Here is a 19,909-nt window from a genome sequence, read left to right as displayed (position 1 = left end):
CTGGGTGGATAGAGTATCACGCACAATGCATTTTTGAAAGTATTTGCTATCCCAAGCCATCGACACACGGAACACATAATCTACCCTGGCAATGAAGCACACCATCTTCTTTTTGGGAGAAACCCTTCACTTTTTAATCTCTAAAAGCCTCGTTCAACTTAACCAAACTAGGATATCTGACTTGCATTTCTTTCACTTTGGACACCAAGGAAGATTCCAAACCATTCTGAACCCATACACTACCCTCCGTTGAATCAACCAATCGAACACTTAGTCTAGCAAGCCGACAAACCTCATCAACTAACTTTTTCTTATCCTCCTCAACATGAGCAACATTACCCATAGACAACCTGCTAAGGGCATCTACTATTACATTGTCCTTGCCCGGATGATACAACGCACTCATATTATAATCTTTTAATAACTCAAGCCACTTTATCTGACGAAGATTCAGATCTTCTATGTGAACACGTACTGTAAACTCTTATGATTAGTGAACACATCAACATGAACCCCATAGTGATAATGTCTCCAAATTTTCAAAGAAAATACAAAAGCTGCCAACTCAAGATCATGGGTGGTATAGTTATTTTCATGAAGTTTAAGTTGTCTAGAGGCATAGGCTATGACCTTACCTCTATGTATCAAAATACAATCAAGACTAACTCTGGAAGCATCATAGTAAACTACGGATGTAATTTAACCATCTAGAAAAGTCAAGACTTTGGCGGAAGTGAGTTGAGTCTTCAACTCTTGAAAACTCAACTTGCAAGAATCTGACCACTAAAATTTGACTTTTTTTTAAGTCAATCGAGGAATTGGGGTGGAAATAGGAGACAATCCTTCAAAAAAACCCTGTAATAGTCAGCTAAACCCAAGAAACTCCTGATATCTGATGGAGAGATGGGTCTAGAATAGTTTCTAACAGCTTCACTCTTCTAAGGGTCAACTCTAATGCCATCACTTGAAATAATACGGCCAAGGAAAGCTACTGATCTTATCCAAAATTTGCACTTACTGAATTTAGCAAACAACTGATGAGCTCTAAAGGTTTGCAACATAATTCTCAGATGGTCTGCATGACCATTCTAACTACGGGAATAGAATATCATTAATGAAGACTATGATGAACATGTCCAAGTAATGCTTCAACACTCTATTCATCAAGTCCATAAAAGTTGCAGAGGTATTCGTTAGTCCAAAAGATATAACTAGAAATTCAAAGTGACCATACCTAGTTCTGAAAACTATCTTTGGAATATCACATTCTCTGGCTCTAAGCTGATGATAGTCCGATCTAAGGTCTATCTTAGAGAAATAACTGGCACCCTAAAGTTGGCTGAACAAGTCAACTTGGGGAGTAGATACTTATTTTTATGGTGACTTTGTTAAACTTTAGGTAATCAATTCACATTTTGAGATAATCTACTTTCTTACGCACGAATAAGACTAGAGCACCCAATGGAGGAACACTTGGCCTGATGAAACCCTTATTTAAGAGACCTTTTAATTGTTTGTTCAAATCCTTAAGCTTAGCTAGACCCATTCTATAAGGCGGGATAGAGATAGGATGGGTATTTGGAAGGAGATCTATTCTGAAGTCAATTTCCCTTTTGGGAGGAACTCTGGAAGATCTTCAGGGAAAACATTTGTAAATTTCCTTACTGCAGAAACTGACTCGATACTTGGAATCTCAGAACTAGAGTCATTGATTAAAAAAATGGTAAACACACCCTTTAGATATCATCTTTCTTGCTCTAAGATATGAAATAAATTGACCTCTAAGCACTGAAGTACTACGCCTCCATTCAATGACTGGTTCATTGGGAAACTAAAACTGAATGACTCTATTTCTGCAATCAACTAATGTATAACATGAATGGAGCCAATCCACGTTGAGAATGACATCGAAATTAGTCATCTCAAACTCCATAAGATCAACTAAGGTGACTTTCTAAGATATTGTGACCGAGCAATTTCTATATACCCATCTGCCTATAATAAATTTACCCACTGGGGTAGACACTAAGAAAGGCTTTGTTAATGTTTTGGGACTAACGTCGAAGTTGACATCTATATAAGGATTCACCAAAAAAGTGAAGCTCTGGGATTTAATAAAGCATAAACGTGGAGATCAAAGACCTGCAATGTACCTGTAACCACTTTAAGAGAACTTTCTTGATATACTGAACCTAGAGTGCATACAACTTATTCTGATGCTTCTCGCTGGTGGAACTGGAAGTGACACCCTACTAATTTGGGCAACCCACTGGTGCTGCTGAAGAAGTAGTCTGGTCGTTCTAGCGATCATTTTGGCCTCTCTGTGCAACTACCGAACACACTCGGACCCTGTGGCCTGGCTTGCCACATCCAAAACATACATCACTACCATACATACACTCTCCCTAATGATTTCTACCATATTTCCAACAAATCAAATTAGTACGACCACTGCTCACACTACCATGGGACTTAGAGCCTAGCGTCCTAGCCTGACTGTCTTGCCTGAATTGAGCACTATCACACTTGTTGAAGATGGATCCAGAGCTGAAGATTTCTGATAAAACTAAAAATGGTTTCCACCTTCTAACGTTGGTTGAGAAAAGTTGAAACTACCTATTCTGGCACTGTTATTCTCATTCTCTCTCTCTCATTATGTTTCTTCTCCATAATTTATGGAGCATGAACTGTAAGTCTAGTTAAGTCCATTTACCTCATCAACATGGCAGTCCTACACTCCTTGAATACACTATTAGCAATACCAGATACAAACTTACTCATTCTAGACCTATTGTCTGCCACCATAGTAGGAGCATACCTCGCCAACTGAGTGAACATAAGCGAGTACTCCTTCACACTCATACAACCTTGCTTCAAGTTAATGAACTCTTACACCTTAGTTTCCCTCAACTCTAATGAAAATAACCTATCAAAAAAAGTTATCGCAAACTCCTCCCAGTCAACAGGCGTTGCCTCCACACCTCGGTCCTTCTTCCACTACTTAAACTAGATATGTGCTACATCCTGTAACTGATATGCATCCAACCTTGCACTCTCACTCAAAATTATTCCCATGATATCTGTCACCTTCTAGACCATACCCAGAGCTCTTATGGATCCTCTTTAGACTTGGATCCAGAAAATAATAGGGGATTCATTTGGGTGAAATCTTAAATCCTAACTACAACCATATTTTCCACTAGATTGGATGGGGAAACATCCTGTTGGTTATTTTGAGTAGTTTTTGAATGGTCCAGGGTCGTGAAAGCAGACCTGAAATTGGCGTAAGAGACATGCTCATGCAGGGGATCTTCCTGAATAGGCAGTGGTGTGGGATGATCCCCATTCCTTCTTCTGTTATTTCTTCTGGAAGGAATTGTCTATAAATGGAATGAAGGGTGTATTATAAAGAGTTTTTAAATAGATCTCATGCTCTTTCATATGACTTGAATACTGAAAAAGGGTAAACTTTCCTAAATTGCCTCATAGCCTCTTGTCCATAAGTGTGTGGCGCTTCACACCCATGCACAAGACTCTACTCAACGCAACTCTCAGACTTCCTAGGACACTTTAAAACTTTAGGCTCTGATACCAAGTTTTTGTCATGACCCGAGGCTACCCCTAGTTGTGACAATAGTGCTTACAATCATAAAGTGACCACAAGATGACCTATCAGCTGGTACCTGCTTTGACAACTGAAAAAAATAGCGATACAATATATGCAGAAGATAAACTAATAAGCTGTTGTAAAATTGAATACTAAACATGAATCAAAACATGCCTAAAATATCTGATAAAATATTGGAAATCAAACTATCTATCTGAGTAACTGATAATACTAAATAGATGGACTGACTGTCTGAAAGCCTCTAAACATCATGAGAATTTAGTAAAATAGACCCCCAACTAACTCTAACTGGCTAAAAATATAGAAATACTAAAATAACTGAGATAAACATATCATGTCCTTGATGGATGAGGACTCACCAATACTGTTGATAAGTAATTAAGCCGTTTATGAATCATCGAAAAATTGTGCATCTGAACCTATATTATAAGATAACATAGCGCAAAGAAAAGTATGCGGTCAGTACTTTGAATGTACTGGTGTATAAGATGGGGGCTGGCTGAAATGCATGAGGTAGATGAGTAAAAATGCATGAACATACAATATCTGAAAATGTAAGACTAAGAATAAACATATTTCTGATATGATCTGTAATCTTAAAGACTGAAATTTGTATAACTGAATAACTGAATAATTTATGTATGAAATACTTGGTCAAGCAAACCTAAATTGAGATACACTGAATATTGTACTGAGATAATGGAAGGTATCATATAACTGATATGCCTCAATCTGAGCTAATCGGGATCCAACATGTGACCCTGATTGAAAGGGTATAGGTACCGTGACATGGGTACTAACACTGGCTGTGTGGATCTACTAAACTGGTGTCCCGAAAGATCGGGGTGTCAAGCCTAAACTGACGGGTGACCCTTGAGAGAAAGTCAAGCCTAAACTAATAGGTGACCCCTCATATCCTATACTAGCTACATAGTTATGGAATGTAGGAACTGCTACTAACAACTCTGCCTAAACTGATGGGGAGCCTCCCCCTGTATTCACTCGGTGCTAAATCCTACTCCCAACTGAAATGACACTGGTACTTAACTGAACTATATTTAACTAAACATAACGACTAACATTGCTCATCATGATCATAAAAACTGAGTAACTGATAACATTCATGGTTTAACTTAATCATTACTTGAGAATCTGAAATCATAAAAAAGAAGTAGGTATCAGATGTTCATAACCCACCAGCACTGAATGATAAAAAAAATATGATATCAAACTTGAAATACTGTAATATGTGATCATGGTTCAAAGACCCAAAACATAGGCAATTCATCAAACATGTGAAAATCATAAACTCCACATGGAAGTGCTTTAAACATAAGAAAATAACATGGTTTCATGGCTAAATTCATAATTTGAGAATTAATTCTGAAATTAGTTGATCATGACAATGGAAATTGCAACACTTAAAACATGATATGACTCATTCCTTTTGAAAACACTTGTAACCATAACTTGTAATTGAATTAACAAGAGATTCATGAATTTATTAATTAATAATTTTTTTTTACGAACTACTTGGTGGTTCCTATTATTACTCTTTTCAAATAAATTGACAATGACATACAATTTGATGATTTTTTTGAAAAATAGTTACAGAATTATTAATTAGAAAAAAATATAAAATAATTGTCTAAACCTCCTGATTTTTATATGTGAATGGACATATACTTTTTCTATGAAAGTAAAATTCATGAGAGTTTGAGAGAAAGAAAACTGTAAATTTTGAAAAATAGAATTATGCCTAGAGATAGAGAGACTAAAAATATATGTGAATGTTCAGTCGTGAATAAGAAGTTGTAATCAACTCTAACTCCATTTTAAAAAATATTGAAAGATAAAATTTAAAATTATTTGTAATTCAAATTTAATTTTTTAACACAATTACTTATAAGCACACACCCACGTTTATCTTTGGTGCATGAAGTGGAGTTCCGGGGAAAATGGGATAAGTTTTGTTAATTTTTTTCTATTTGTTTTTAAATTTATTTTATATTTTTAATAGTTTTCATAATATAAATGAAGGGGTATAAAGGTGACATCACGAAATAATGGTGATCTATAATAATATATATTAATAGTATTTTGATTTAACAATAGTACTAAATCAAAAAGAAATTTAAGCCAAATAACATGTCAATTTTCAAATTGACAAATTTTTGAATTTACAAAGAATTCTATAAATATAAAATTATTATTTAAAAATTATTAAAAAATAAAATAAATATAAAAAATATTTTCTTGAAACAGTTTTCATGGTCCCAACACGAAATTGATTATTTGGTAGATGACTTATTTATATTAACTAAAAATAATCTATATAAAATTGAATTCATTAGATAACCATCAATATAATTATTAAATTGTAAAAAAATTGAATTAAAGATTAGAGTAACAGAAAAAATTAAATTTTATTAAGAAGTTGTAGAAATTTTAAAATTGATTACTTCCCACAAAGAAAAAGAGTTCTAGATGCGGTTGTGAAGAAAGAGTCCTAAACGTGTGGAGGTGTGGGAGTTAATCCCATATTAAATTTATTACTATTAACTTTTAATAATTAATGTAAACAATCTTAATTTAACAAAAGAGTAAATAGACAATCATCACTATGATTTAAAAAACTGTCGAGATTTATTTATTTTTTTTAAAAAAAATGGAAAATATAAATAACTATCAAAATTTTAAAAAGCTATAATAAACAATGATTTTTTTACATTAAAATATTCCAATATTTTTTATTAAAAAAAAAATTATATCTTAATCTAAATAGTCAAATAAATTTTAAAAAAGTTTATGTAGATTATGTATTATAAGATTTTTAGTTTCTTATCTAAATAAGATCTCAAATTAGATTATTCTAAGATGTTTAAATTATGATGTAAGTAAGAACTCGAAATTAGATTAAACCTCCCAAATGTTTTTATTTGAAATAGAAAATAACATAAAAAAATAACTAACTTTACCTAATTTGTCCTAAAAAGTAACAAATGGCATTATCTTATTAGTCCACTTGGCAACCCCCTATGCAAGACTTTCTTGCTATTTATATTATATAGATAATTGCATTTTATCCCTTAATCAGCCATGCAAAATATATACACCATCGGTCTTAATTTATGCAAAGGGGGTCAGAACATAATTTTAACTATGAATTCGAATAAAAATTCTTCAAATATTTTAAAATAAATTACTTACATATTTGAAAGCTATAAGAAAAATAATATACATGTTTGTAAACATAACGATTGAAATATTTTATAAGACGTTTGATAAAGTTATATTCATAAATGTTTTATTCAATTTTCGAAAATATTCCCACCTTCAAATAAATAGGGAAAGTATTGTTCAAGAAATACATCAAAACCTCACTAAATAGTAATTCAACAATATGCACACTAATCATTTTTTTTTAGCCACTTCTTATCACTTATGAATTAAATTAAGTTTTCATGATAAGTAATATTGACATATTTTCACTTATGATGATTATTACTCTGAAATAGCAAATGGCTTCGGGGAAGATATCGATATAATGTTAGGCAATAGAGAAAATAAATGGAGTTACATTTTCTCATATATTGTTTGTTCTATTTTGGGAATATGTAAATTATAAAAGGATACATAATATGAATATTTTTATTAAATACAAATGAATGTTTATAGACTTGGAAGAGATTTTTGTAAGAGCATCTTGTCATTTGAATTTTTTCACCAATCACCAAAAGTAACAATAAAATATATTATTTTTCATATGTTCCATCTTTGTTTTATATTTTATATTAAGTTTTTTATTTTTGTAAGTTTATAGTTGCTTTTGATCCAAAATAGTAAAACTTACGACTTTGTTGGATGTAAAGAAGAGTAGAGAGAATAGAGAGAGCGATTCTTATTTCTTTTCTTGAGGGATGAGAGATCATCAGATTGTAAATACAATGAACAAAACTCCTCTATTTATAGAAAAAATTTACTCCTAGTCTGAGTAAAAGACGGATGCTTCAAATCCTAATAGATATCAAAGTAGATCTTGATAGATCTTGATAGACATTCACTATAATGTAAATACATCTATGACACTCCCCCTTGAATGTCTAATTGGTAGATAAAGTGCCTCGTTAAAACCTTTCTAGAAAAAATCCAGTAGGAAAAAAAAATCTAGTGAAGAAAAAAGAATACGCATCTCTAATAATACGCATTTCGCCTGCCTCATTAAAAACCTTACAAGGAAAATCCAGTGGGGCAAAACCTCGTAAGGAAAAAAGAGTACATCGCGTATTAACTCCCCCTAATGAGAACATCCTTGAACCTTTGCATCCCGATCTTGTGCACCATCTTCTTAAAAGTTGTAATTGGAGAAAACTTGGTGAATAAATCAGTCACATTATCATTTGAACGAATCTATTGCAGTTAATATCATCATCCTTTTGTAGCTCATGTATGTAGAAAAGTTTTGGCAAAATGTGCTTCGTTCTATCTCCATTTACGAATCCCCCTTCAAGATGTGCTATGCATGCTGAATTATCTCTGTATAAAATTATGGGTAGATTGTCATATTTTACACCATATTTTTCTCGAATGAGATGTATCATGGATCTCAACCATACTCATTCTTGACTTGCTTCATGAATAAATATTATCTCATCATGGTTCGATGAAGTGGCTAAGATAGACTGCTTTGTATATCTCCAAAATATGGCAGTATCCCACATGTGAATACATTGTATGTTTGAGATCGAGATTTATGCGGGTTAGATGAAAACCCAAAATCAGCATGACCAGTAAGATCGGGACTTCAATCTTTAGAATAAAATAAAATCATGCATCTTATCCCATTTTGATGTCTCCTTGTAGGAGTAGAAATATACCTTGCTAAAAAATTGAACGAAAGGCTATATTGGGTCTTGTAGATTTTTACAAGATACATGAGTGCACCAATTGTACTAAGATATGATACTTCATAACCAATCCAAATTGGTATATTTCTCATTTCAGCAAATAATCTTATTGCTTTTGAAAACTCTCCAAGAGTTTCAATAATTTTCAAGCTATAAGCTTATACAATATAAGGATTATCAATAAGTTTCCCAGAAACTTTTATATTTTGAATCCTTAAAGAAGTTTTCATACAAATTTTGTCTAAGTGACAACATTCAACATTTTATGTGTCACATCTCCAAGTGTCTGGACTGCAAATTAAATAAGTTTTCACTTACCAAGATGCATCCTTTCATGTCACTTGATAAATGTTTCTACGTCAGCATGCTTAAATTAAAGTAGAATTTAGATCTTCGTAATCTTTCACAATATTACGTCAATATTGTGTCAAAGATATTGATGTTATATCATTTTATATCGGTTCACAATGTGACATAACATTTGAGATCTCATCCCTTCATTATTTTCAAGTACATGAACCTCTCATAAGATTTCATGAAGTGGTATGTCGTAGGCTCTTCAAGAACTCATTACCTTCTTATTATGATTATTTTCTCCTTATTTTTTAAGGACTATTTCTTTTGGAACCGGTCAGTCTACCATGCTTCACGCATGCATAGACTTTGTCTTTAGGAACACAAAATAAGAATACTTGCGCTTAATATGAGATGCTTTCAGCATTTGACTTGAATTATCTTTTGGATAAGGATATGGTGATAATTCATAACATATTTCATAGCGCTTATAATCTCCCTCTTATGTTAGAAAAACTAACATACATCCTCTACTTCTTTGAGGAATCCATATTTGTGCATCATGGTATATTCATTAATCGTATATTGCACATTAAAACTATTAAATGAAATAGTCGGTTCATGACCTTGAACCAATTGAGGGTGAAGAAATAATCATAATTTATTGGTCTAATGCATACAAGTGTTATTGTATGCAACATATCATATTTCAGACCAACACATGAAGCTTTGTTCTCATTAGCGATGGTTTAGCTATTCATCGAAGGCATTCAATGTCAAAACATCATCATCAAGATAACTTTCTTAATTGAACAATCTGAGAATTATGTTCTTAACTCAATTTTAGTGAGCAAGCAACTTTATGAATGTCAAACTGCAGGTTGACAATGAATGTACATGTGATCATCTTATGGATGCATCTTTTCAATATATCACATGATAGGTGAACGGTCCCTTATTCACCTTTATATTTTTCAGGTTTAAGGAATTCAATCCCAACATTAGTTGGTCCAACCAACTTATCATGAGAACAAATGATATAAACAATTCTCGAAGAATCTTCTAGTTCTTCAATAAATGTCTAATATTCAATATGCACATCTTCGAGATGTCACAATCGGTCATATCAATTTATGAACTTTTATTCTAGTAAACTCCAAGTTTACCCTGACATGTACTTTTTTTTTCTTTAGTAAATTTCAGATTTACTATTACATGAATAAATTTCAGTTTTACTACTTTAGAAGTAGATTTCAAAATAACTCTTCTCAGTTATTCTGCCTCATTCGGAGGTGAGTTGTGATACCATGAAAATCAAGTACACGTTTGCATTAATAAGCTTTGCATTCCCCAGGAATGAAATATAATCGTGTCTTAAGCCTATCAAATTATGATAGCTTATAACCTCTTTCAAGATTTTGCTACTTTAGAAGCAAATCAAGGCATACATATGATGTAGAGAATTTTTCTCTATCATATCTTATGATTATAATATGCGTGTGAAAATATCATCACTTTTGATGATCATAATCATATTGTCCCTCCACACATATATTCGTGCATTTAATCACTTGTCTTCTTTCAGACATATTATGCACTGCTACCACATACACCTCAAGAATGAAGTAAGTTGTCATATTTCAGACTTATCATATATTCCTATCACATTCACTTCATGGAATAGAGCATATTCAATGGGTCAAATTTCAAACTTTTCATCAAACACCCATTATTTTGCCTTAGCCATCGCAATATTATCAATATGGTGTATTGAGATTCAAAATCAATATTTGATCCATATAAAGGCGTATTAGGCATGAATCGATGGGACTTGAACCCAACATATTATCATTCTTTTTTATAATACTGTTCTTGAGGAATAAATTTAAAATATAAATGGTTTCAAACCAATTATTTTTCCTCAAATCCAACAATAATTATATCATTAATAGAAAAATATAAATAACATAAGGAATTACTAACCCTGACCTTTAGATTTATAATCTCACCTTATTTGGCAGAGTCTCGTGCTGATAACGTGTTATAAAATAAGAAAGAATAAAGAAGAAGAGTAGAGAGAATAGAGAGAGCGATTCTTATTTCGTCTCTTGAGGGATGAGAGATCATCAGATTGTAAATACAACGAACAAAACCCCTCTATTTATAGAAAAAATTTACTCCTAGTCTGCGTAAAAAACAGATGTTTCAAATCCAAATAGATATCAAAGTAGATCTTGATAGATCTTAATAGACATTCACTATAATGTAAATACATTTATAACACAGATATATTTTTTTCATGAATTTTTATTACAAATCCTTCAGTGTAAGCTTTAAGTAATATTAAAAAAATTACACAATAATATTTTGATTCTTTTTAATTTCTCATCTTTATTAAAGTCTTTGTTAAGGATTCTACTTTTTTTTCTTATTTTCTTGATAAATTCTCCTACTTCTCTATTTTTATTGTAAAATAATAAATATGTCAATTAATCATTCATTCATATTCTTTAATGTAAAATTTTAGTGATCTTTATTTTTATTAATTCCAAAACTTTTTATTATCATAACTCCTAAGATAATTAATTGTAATATTCATAATATTGCTTTTGTATGTCATATCATATTCCTATTAAGAAAGACATTTAAAGATTTTGCAGAAATGACATATTAGCCTTTTAAGTTATTTGTATTATGTTTTTGGTGCTTCTTATATTCATGTTTTAGTTTGACTTGAAGAGTAATATGAAAGCTATTAATGAATGGTAATCGGTTTGTGTGAGTGAATAATGTCGACAAGAGTTCGAATAATTGTGCATTCATTTCATTTTTTTTCATTTATCTTTTATTGATGAAGGTTATAAGAATGTTGTTGCATTATTTATCTTTTTATATGTTCTCTCTATTATCACGATATGAGGCTACCCCCTAGTCACGACAACGGTGCTTACGATCACAAGTGACCACAAGCTAACCCATGAGCTGGTACATGTTGTGAGCACTGAAAAAAATAGTAATACAACACATGTGTGGAAGGTAAACAAGTAAGATACTGTAAAACAGGATACTAAAATCCGTATCAAAACATGTTTGAAATATCTATTAACACCCAATTTTTGCCCTCCACAACTAAATTTAATCCTGAATTTCTTCAATTTTTAATAAAATCAAAATAGCTATTTCATCCGAATAAAAAAATTTAAAATATTTTTGTACGTAATTTTATCATTTTAATTTGTGATTATATATTATCGTGTTCAATTATACGATATTATGTAATTTTATTACTTAAATATTTATTCTATGAAATATCGAATTTTAATTAGGAATTATTTTGAAAATAAATATAATAATTTTTCGGATAAATATTTGTTTGATTTTATCTAATCAAGAAGCTCGGGCGCTTTATAGTCGCGACTGTTGTCATGGAAAAAGAGTTTGTTTTCTGTCAAAGAAGCATGCTTAACACAGCCTATAGCATAAAGGCATTTGAGTCGCGTCTAAACGAAATGTTGGGCAAGGGCCCGTACTCTCTCTTCTGTGGATACGCTATCCCTTCCGGCTATGGTATGGGGAAGGGGAGTTGAGATCTACTCATTGATTTTATATTAGATGAGCGGTCGTACTATAATCGTTCGGGAGACATGGGCCCACGTGCTACACACAAGAATGAATTGTTATGCGGTCGGTAAACTCTTTCCTTTCTGCATGCAGCCTATCCAATCGGATCACGTATTTTGGAATATGTCGTTACATCATGTACATATATTCGCTTTTCTATTTTTTGGATGTTCCTGCTCTTGCCCGGATAGAGAATGGGAACGACTCCCCCTCTCCCCATTCTATTGTCCAAACAGGCCGACCGTTCTAAGTTCCGGGGTAGGGTCGGATAGAACCATATCCAATCGGATCTGATCGTAGCTTTGAGTTCAGGTGCCGTACTGCGGCCGGACCAGAAAGAAGGGGGGCAGTGAACCTCCTACCAAGATGCCAAGGTTTCTTGCTAACTCTCAGCCACTTGTTAGAAGGAAGTGCATCTTGATTGTCGGGGGGAATCAATGGGAAGGAAAAAAAAAGGTAGATTATTTTATTTCCTCTTTTGGTAAGGATTGGCTTTCTGTTCAAAGGTATGTTAAAAACTATCATCTTTTCTTTGTTTGTATCACCAAGACACCTGAAGGGCCAGCCCCGGTCACTGAATAAAAATAGAACAAGCACCTACGACTAAGGGGAATAGAATATCGACCACAGGGTGAGAGAATCTTATAATACGAGGGCTAGTAACTGTTCAAGTCATTAAACTTAGTCATTTTGTTCAACATGGCTATAAGTGGACTGGGTTTATGGGTTTAAACTGACTACAACCAAAGTCATGGCTACTTCAACCAAAAAAAGGGCGACGCCCTATTCAAACCAAAAGAAGTACCTTACCTCACTTATGAAGAAGTTGTTGGAGCTGGGCTCCGAACTATAAAAGTTTTCTTTTTATCTTTCTCAAAGCGGTCTGATCAAATAGGGGATCAAACCACTCCTGGTGTTTTAACTAGTCATTAATGGTCGGTTTAATTAGTACCCTTTCGGTATGTGTTGCGAACACCTTCATTTTTAGCCTCCCATCTTCTCTAGAGAAGCAAAACTCGAATGGATAGAACAAATGGTCCAACTACATAACTATTTCTTTTTAATTAATTCCATGGTCGTGCCTCGTGGCACAGCATCACCCGTACTATTGAAATGGTTCATCAGTAGAGATGTTCCCATAGGTGCCCTTTTTTCTAATGGTACTATAATTTCTATTCCTATCCCTTCATTCCCTCTTTTGGTTTATCTACATTCCAGGAAATTCATATGCTCCACAGATTGAGCAAAAAGTGGAGTCTTGGTCAGAGCAAGCCGTCCTATTCTATTACCAGACATAATTGGGAGAAGCTCATCCAAAACTAGAGCTAGAAATGCTTTATTTCATTTCGTTCCCGTTTTTCATTTCCTTCTTCTCAAATCCAAGGGGGACTTTTCATATTTAGAATCTTTCTGTGGTGTGCTCCGTTTACTATACTTTTGTACTTTCTTATTTTACCACGTGATAGGTTTGCGAAGCCTGAGCGGGCGTGGAGAAGGAAAGGCCAAACACTTCGGCCTAACGGGAATGAGCAATGACAAACTGAGAAAATGAGGTGCCTCGGGCACCACCATTTAGAAAGAAGGGTCAAAGATTTTGGGTCTGTAGCTTTCCCCGTCCCCCCTTCATCGGGTGGTGCTTATGTGGAGGGTGCGCTACCTGAAATCGGGCTTGAAGCTCTCACCTTACCAACAAGCCGAGAGCTGATAGCTATTGGTCACGATTACTATCAAAAAGCTCCTATGAAGATAAATATTTCACATGGAGGAGTGTGCAACTTTATGTTGGGTGTTCTTCAGTCGTGCGACCCGACGGATTATGTGCGACCTGTGACCCACGCCTCCTATTTGTTCAGGGCGGGCGGCGTGAACTCTGATTCGATCTGGGTATTCAATCCAGCCGCTGAGATGCTCAGTTGACTCCTTAACCTTGATAGAAAGATGGCTTATTCAATAATTCGTGCACAAGGGTAAGGAACTTTGGATGAACTAATGCGAATGGGTGTAAGCCTCGCTGCTGGAAAACACCCAGTGCTGACTACACTGAGATACACAAAAACGCAGGTAACGTCAGTTGACGAAGTGGCATTAAGCATCCCTAGCAGTACAAAAAGAGAGATCGTGATGATATCATCTACGTTCGTACCGCACCTCGTGGAGTAGATCCCGCATCCAACCAAGTCTTTGACCAAGGAACGGAAGAATTCCCACTACCACTGGTAGGTCATTCGGGCTGTAAGCACGGTGGGAACGGGCTTCCCAAAAAGCAAGCCCGGTCCGAGGTCAGCATAGAATGAAGGGGATGGCCCTAATCTTGTGTTGACTTTTCCAAATTATTGGGTTACGGGCGGAGAAAAGCGGACATGGGAACTCAAGTCGGGGCGCAACATAACGAAGAGAGTTATTCCATTTAGGGAGAGACAAAATAGGCGGACACGGATGGTCTGGTGTCCGAGCCAATTGGTTAGACAATGACTAGTTCACTTATTATTTTAGTAGTAGCCTCCTATCCCAGAATGGAATGGGATGGAATAGAAAGAACGTGAAGCGCTAGCGCTACAAGGTCGTTTTTTTTTAGGGGATAGGCTTGTGAAGAAGCAAGCTTATCCCCACCCCAATCGGTAGCTGCTAGGTTTCCCCATCTTTTCTAAACTTCCCCAGGCCTCCGGCCTGAGCTGTATGAGGAAAAAGCTCATCCCACGTATGGTTCGGAGGCTGAGCCCCACCCCAGCAGTAAGGGTGCGGCTTAGGTCAACTAACACAAAAAAGATAGAGTTTACTCAACGATTTCCTTTGGGTTCCAAATTTCATATGGGGAAGGAGCGTTGTTATTTGCGAGGTCTTGATCATTTACATGGACCCACTTTTTATTCCATTTGTGGGAATTTAATGTTCTATAAACTGTCCCTAACGAGCGATTGGCTCATGTTTGAGCATGATGAATCACTTCGTGCCGACCTATTGCCAATCCACTTTTCGGCCCCATATGAAAATGAAAAACTGGAGCATTTTATCCATCGGTGGATGAAGAATCGCGAACATAATAATTTATGGTTGACCATGTTCCTAGAAGAAAGATACTTTTGAGAAAGGATGAGCACGACTGAAGTGGCTATACATACAAATCTATTTATGGATCTATATGCTTCGGTTGGAACTGGAAGTTCCAGAATAGGTGGCTTGTATACCACAATAATAAAACTTCCTTTTATTTTTTTATTTGGATAGGATTTATGTTGGCTTCGTTAGGAGGCTCGCGTAGTTTGTCACGTTATATCCAAAGGGATGAGTTGCATTGGAATTAATAAAGTTTCGTGGAGTTCATAATTGTATAAAAGGAGTCGAAGTAGTGGCTGCGGTGCATTAAAGCACTTCTTCGACGGTCCCCGTACACCCGGCCTGCCAACCCGCTCTGAAGAATTCATGATTTATATATGTTTTAGGCCGGTGAGAGGGAGTGCAGAATAAGGATTAATTTCACTGTATCCATCTACGTCCACCCCATCTACCTATTGCCGGAGGTCAATTGTTGTTCCCTCTCTCGAGATTGCAATCCCTATTGAGTCAGGAAGGAATGAGTAATGGGTTGGGGAATCGGGCATCAGCCCTCTTGGATCTAGTAGGAGCAGGAGTAGGTAAGTTAGTATTGATCCGGTGAAGAATAGAGAATTTAGTTGATAGAGACGTTAGATCTGGAGGAAGCATTTGGTCACATATCCCAAAACCTTCACGGGAAAGGAACGGACTCACTCTCCCTACTTCTAAAGATAGATAGAAAAGGTTACAGAGTCCCAGTTGCTGAGGTGGCATAGTGAGAGGTGAGAGAAATGACAAAAAAAGTAGCAAAAGATCCTGCAGTAGTATATTCTGTTGTTTTGTTTGCGGTGGAATAGATTCAAGCGTCTGGACCAGTAGATCCACAGCAAGTAGGCGTTGACTTAGTTGCTTTTGCAGTTTATTTGTTTCCTAATGTTGATTTGACACAACTTACCGGTGATAGTCGTAGTACCAGGAGCTTTCAAGGGAGGCGACCAGGATATCTAGTTCTGTTCTAGAATCTAAACATAAAATGTAACTAAATAGGCAGTGAGCCGTTCAGATGAGACTCGAAGACCAGGAAGAATAAATAAGCAAAGGTAGGGGCTTCTTCCTTCAATAGAGGTAATGCTTATTCTTATCCTTCATGGTACTATTGAATAAGGCAAGGCTTTTCCCTTTTCCCTTTCAAAAGCACTTTCAGTAGAAAAATGAATTCATCTCAAATCAAAAGAAGAAGACTCTGCACCTTCAACTAATTCTAGCAATCCAGTTAGTAGGAAAGTCATATCACTGAACATTGGATTATATACAACCTCGTTAACATTACAACTAATCAATCAAGAGTCTCCTATGCATTTTGAAACTTTCTATTTATTCCCGAACGCACAAGAAAAGTTAGAACCTTTGGGAGGTACTTTCGTTCTACTTTACTATAGCAGTTTTAGATCTGCCGCTCGCTCTCTTGCAAGTTCTCGTCTAGCTCCCTCTCCTTGATCTTTTATTTTTGTTTTTAGCCGGATCCCTTCGATCAATCCTACATTTTTCTTTTTTCCCACGATAGCGATATTCTTTTGCTACTTCTTTCCTCGGTTAATGGAAAAAAATCCTTCTTTTTAACCTGCCTGGCGCTATCCATCTCCAAATAGTAAATGCGCTGCTGAGCTCAGATGCCCGCTCATTTGGAAAGTTGGAAGCAAGCACTTCCTCCCCTCTTTGTGTGGAAACGCTTCTGAAAGCCTATTAGTTAGTATTAGTCAAAAACATAGTTAAGGGGTCCGTAGTTGTCGCAATCTCTCATTTCTCTTCACCTCAAGTGCTTTCTTCAATGAGTCCAAGGCTAGACCCTAAATGCTGCCTACAATTCCACTTAGAAAAAAGAGAAAAGACAAGATAAAGACTCACGACTTTAAAAGAACGAGCTTAAGGAAACTTGATTTGCTCAGGGAAAGAAAAAGGAAGCATTTACAGCTATATAAAATGAAAAGTAATCACCTAACAGAATAAACAATAATATTCTAGAGTAAGAGGGAAAGAAAGATTTTTTCTCTTACCCTCTTAGCTAAGACTAAATTTTTCAACTTCTCGCTCATTACATTAAGTTAGGAGATCTAACCAAACACGCAAAATGCGACATTGACTCAAGAAAGTCAATAAAAGTAAAGCCAAACCTTATAGGCTGGTACAGTGCCTATTCCTTATGAATTCTAGGCCATTTCTAGGCCTTCTACCTCTAAGCAAACTGAACCGACGGAACTCCCTTCAGCTAAGGCAGTGAAAGCCTTATCCAAGCCCATGAATCCGGTACGGAAGACGGGATCAACTACAAAGAAAATGAAACTGAGAGTAGCTAGAGACAGCCATTCTTCTTTGAACTTCACCCAAGCGCTTTACTTTCAAGCCTATCTTTCTCATTTAAAATTTTTATTTAACAGCTGAATCCAAAGGCATATAGAGTGCAACCCTTATCGGAAATCCGAATAGCGTTGTAGGAAGGCGAAGTTCTGAAATCAGTCAATGAAGCTCTTCACTCCATTTTTTTCTCTTTTCCCAGTACCATTGCAAACGAGACGTGAGCGAATGAAATCCCTGTATCTAATGAAAGAGGACCGAGCATGAGCCTTCGAACGGACAAAGTATGTGATCAAAGGCACAGACATGAAACGTCAGAGATCCTGAGCTACTAGGTCTTCCTAAAAGAGGAATTCTCCTGTGTCTTTCTCTCAGTGCCATGGCATACAAAGTCATGTGTTGGCGTATTCCATACGTCGACTCATACAAAGTAGAAAAAAAGTCAAACCCAAAGCTTTATAATATCTCGGGCTCATCACTTTATCCCCAGGCTTCTTTCTTTTTCTCAATATGATTCTTCAAAGATACTAAAATTGACTATCTCATGGAAGGAAGTGGGATGTGAGAGAAAGTCTTACGGTTTAACTATCTCTTGTACCCCCTAATTAGCACTGAGGAGTCTTCATCTTAGCATCCATCGCAACTCCCCATGCTGGTAAGGAAAAGGTCAACCCGGTGGCGCATCGACGTCTTGAGCGAGTAAGAGCCTTGATCCAAGGCCAGGTGCTGTCGCAATCCATAAAAGCAGCTTCAATCAAAGGTTGCGCAACTGCCAATAAAGACATTGCTCTACGACTCCTTAGAGGTTGGGGAGTGGAAAAAGATTCATTACCGGGATAGACTTTAAGACCTTAGTTGAAACTATATTTCCTCATTCATGGGGATCTAATACATCATGGTCTAGGGGCTAAGAGAAGGAAGATAGATTACCAAGACTTGTAGCTATAACAACAAGAAAGGGGCATTTTCGTGGACTAGACAAGAGAAATAGTCATTCCAAACTCCTTCTGCCCTTGGGGAAAGAAAGAGTTTATGACCACACTTCTTCTAGCAGATATGACTTTGTCACAGCCAGTGGAAGATATATTCCAACTATAGAATATTAACTCCCCAAAGTAGGCGAGTCAAGGGGAAAAGTTGCAGCTAGACTAAAGAGGAAAGATAATAAGAACCAGATCGACTAAACTCCTTGGCTTAGAGAAAAACTAGGGCTGAAAGGATAGAAGTTGAAAGAACTCTTTGACTGAGTAGATCGACTAAAAGCTTTCAAGTAAGGGAGCGATAGAAAGAGAGAGCGGATGTAAAGGATCAGAATAAATCTGCTGCAGCAGAAGAGTTCACAGAAGAAGTTGCATTGGATTCTTATAATATTACATTAGAAAGAATAAAAGAGGAATAGAAGGCAATGAAGTGGGAAAAGAATTGAATAAAGAAGTAAGAGCTTACTTACGAACTGCATTTCTACTTTCTAGAGATTCAAGTTTGCAAAATACCTTATCATTCTGACTCAAGAGTCAAACTTTAGACACAGGTGCGAGTTTTTACCCTACGTTTTCTTTTTCCTTCTACCCCCAAAATGCGAAAGGCGGGAATTAATTACTAGTTACCAGAGTCAAACCGACTATAGTTTGGAAAAACAAGATGTTGCGGAGACAGGATTTGAACCTGTGACCTCAAGGTTATGAGCCTTGCGAGCTACCAAACTACTCTACCCCACGCCAAAGATAAGAACAAAAATCTAATAGATAAATAAGGTTAAAATGCATCCCTCCACCCTATCTGTACAAATAGAACAGTCCACTTATACAGAATGGTAAAGGGGCTTCTATGATCATCGACCATAGAAATAGAAATGAAGCATTAATCCTTACCAACTTGATCTTGTTGCTCCTGCAAACAAACATGCATGAACCATTTCACGAAGTATGTATGCAGATAGTCCAAAATCTCGATAGTTAGCCCTCGGCCTTTCGGTCAAAAAACAACGTCAATAAAGGCGTGTAGGTGCACCATTTTATGGTAGGGATTGTAGCGTTCCATAAATTTTCCATTTTTCACTCAACGAATGGAATAA

At 35.7% G+C, this 19,909-nt stretch overlaps 1 non-coding gene and 1 pseudogene across 1 annotated transcript; one reads left to right on the top strand and one right to left on the bottom strand.

The window, feature by feature from the left end:
- Positions 1-13,483: 13,483 nt before the first annotated feature.
- On the top strand, positions 13,484-14,457 carry LOC124888678 (annotated as a pseudogene).
- Positions 14,458-19,479: 5,022 nt separating this feature from the next.
- On the bottom strand, positions 19,480-19,553 carry TRNAM-CAU. The gene has a single exon. It is a non-coding gene; the product is annotated as a tRNA-Met (tRNA).
- Between the last annotated feature and the right edge of the window lie 356 nt (positions 19,554-19,909).

This window comes from Capsicum annuum, chromosome 11 (assembly GCF_002878395.1).
Source record: "Capsicum annuum cultivar UCD-10X-F1 chromosome 11, UCD10Xv1.1, whole genome shotgun sequence".
In the NCBI taxonomy this organism is placed as follows: domain Eukaryota; kingdom Viridiplantae; phylum Streptophyta; class Magnoliopsida; order Solanales; family Solanaceae; genus Capsicum; species Capsicum annuum.
Note: the sequence above shows the minus strand (reverse complement) of the source record. Positions and strands in the feature narration are given on the sequence as shown.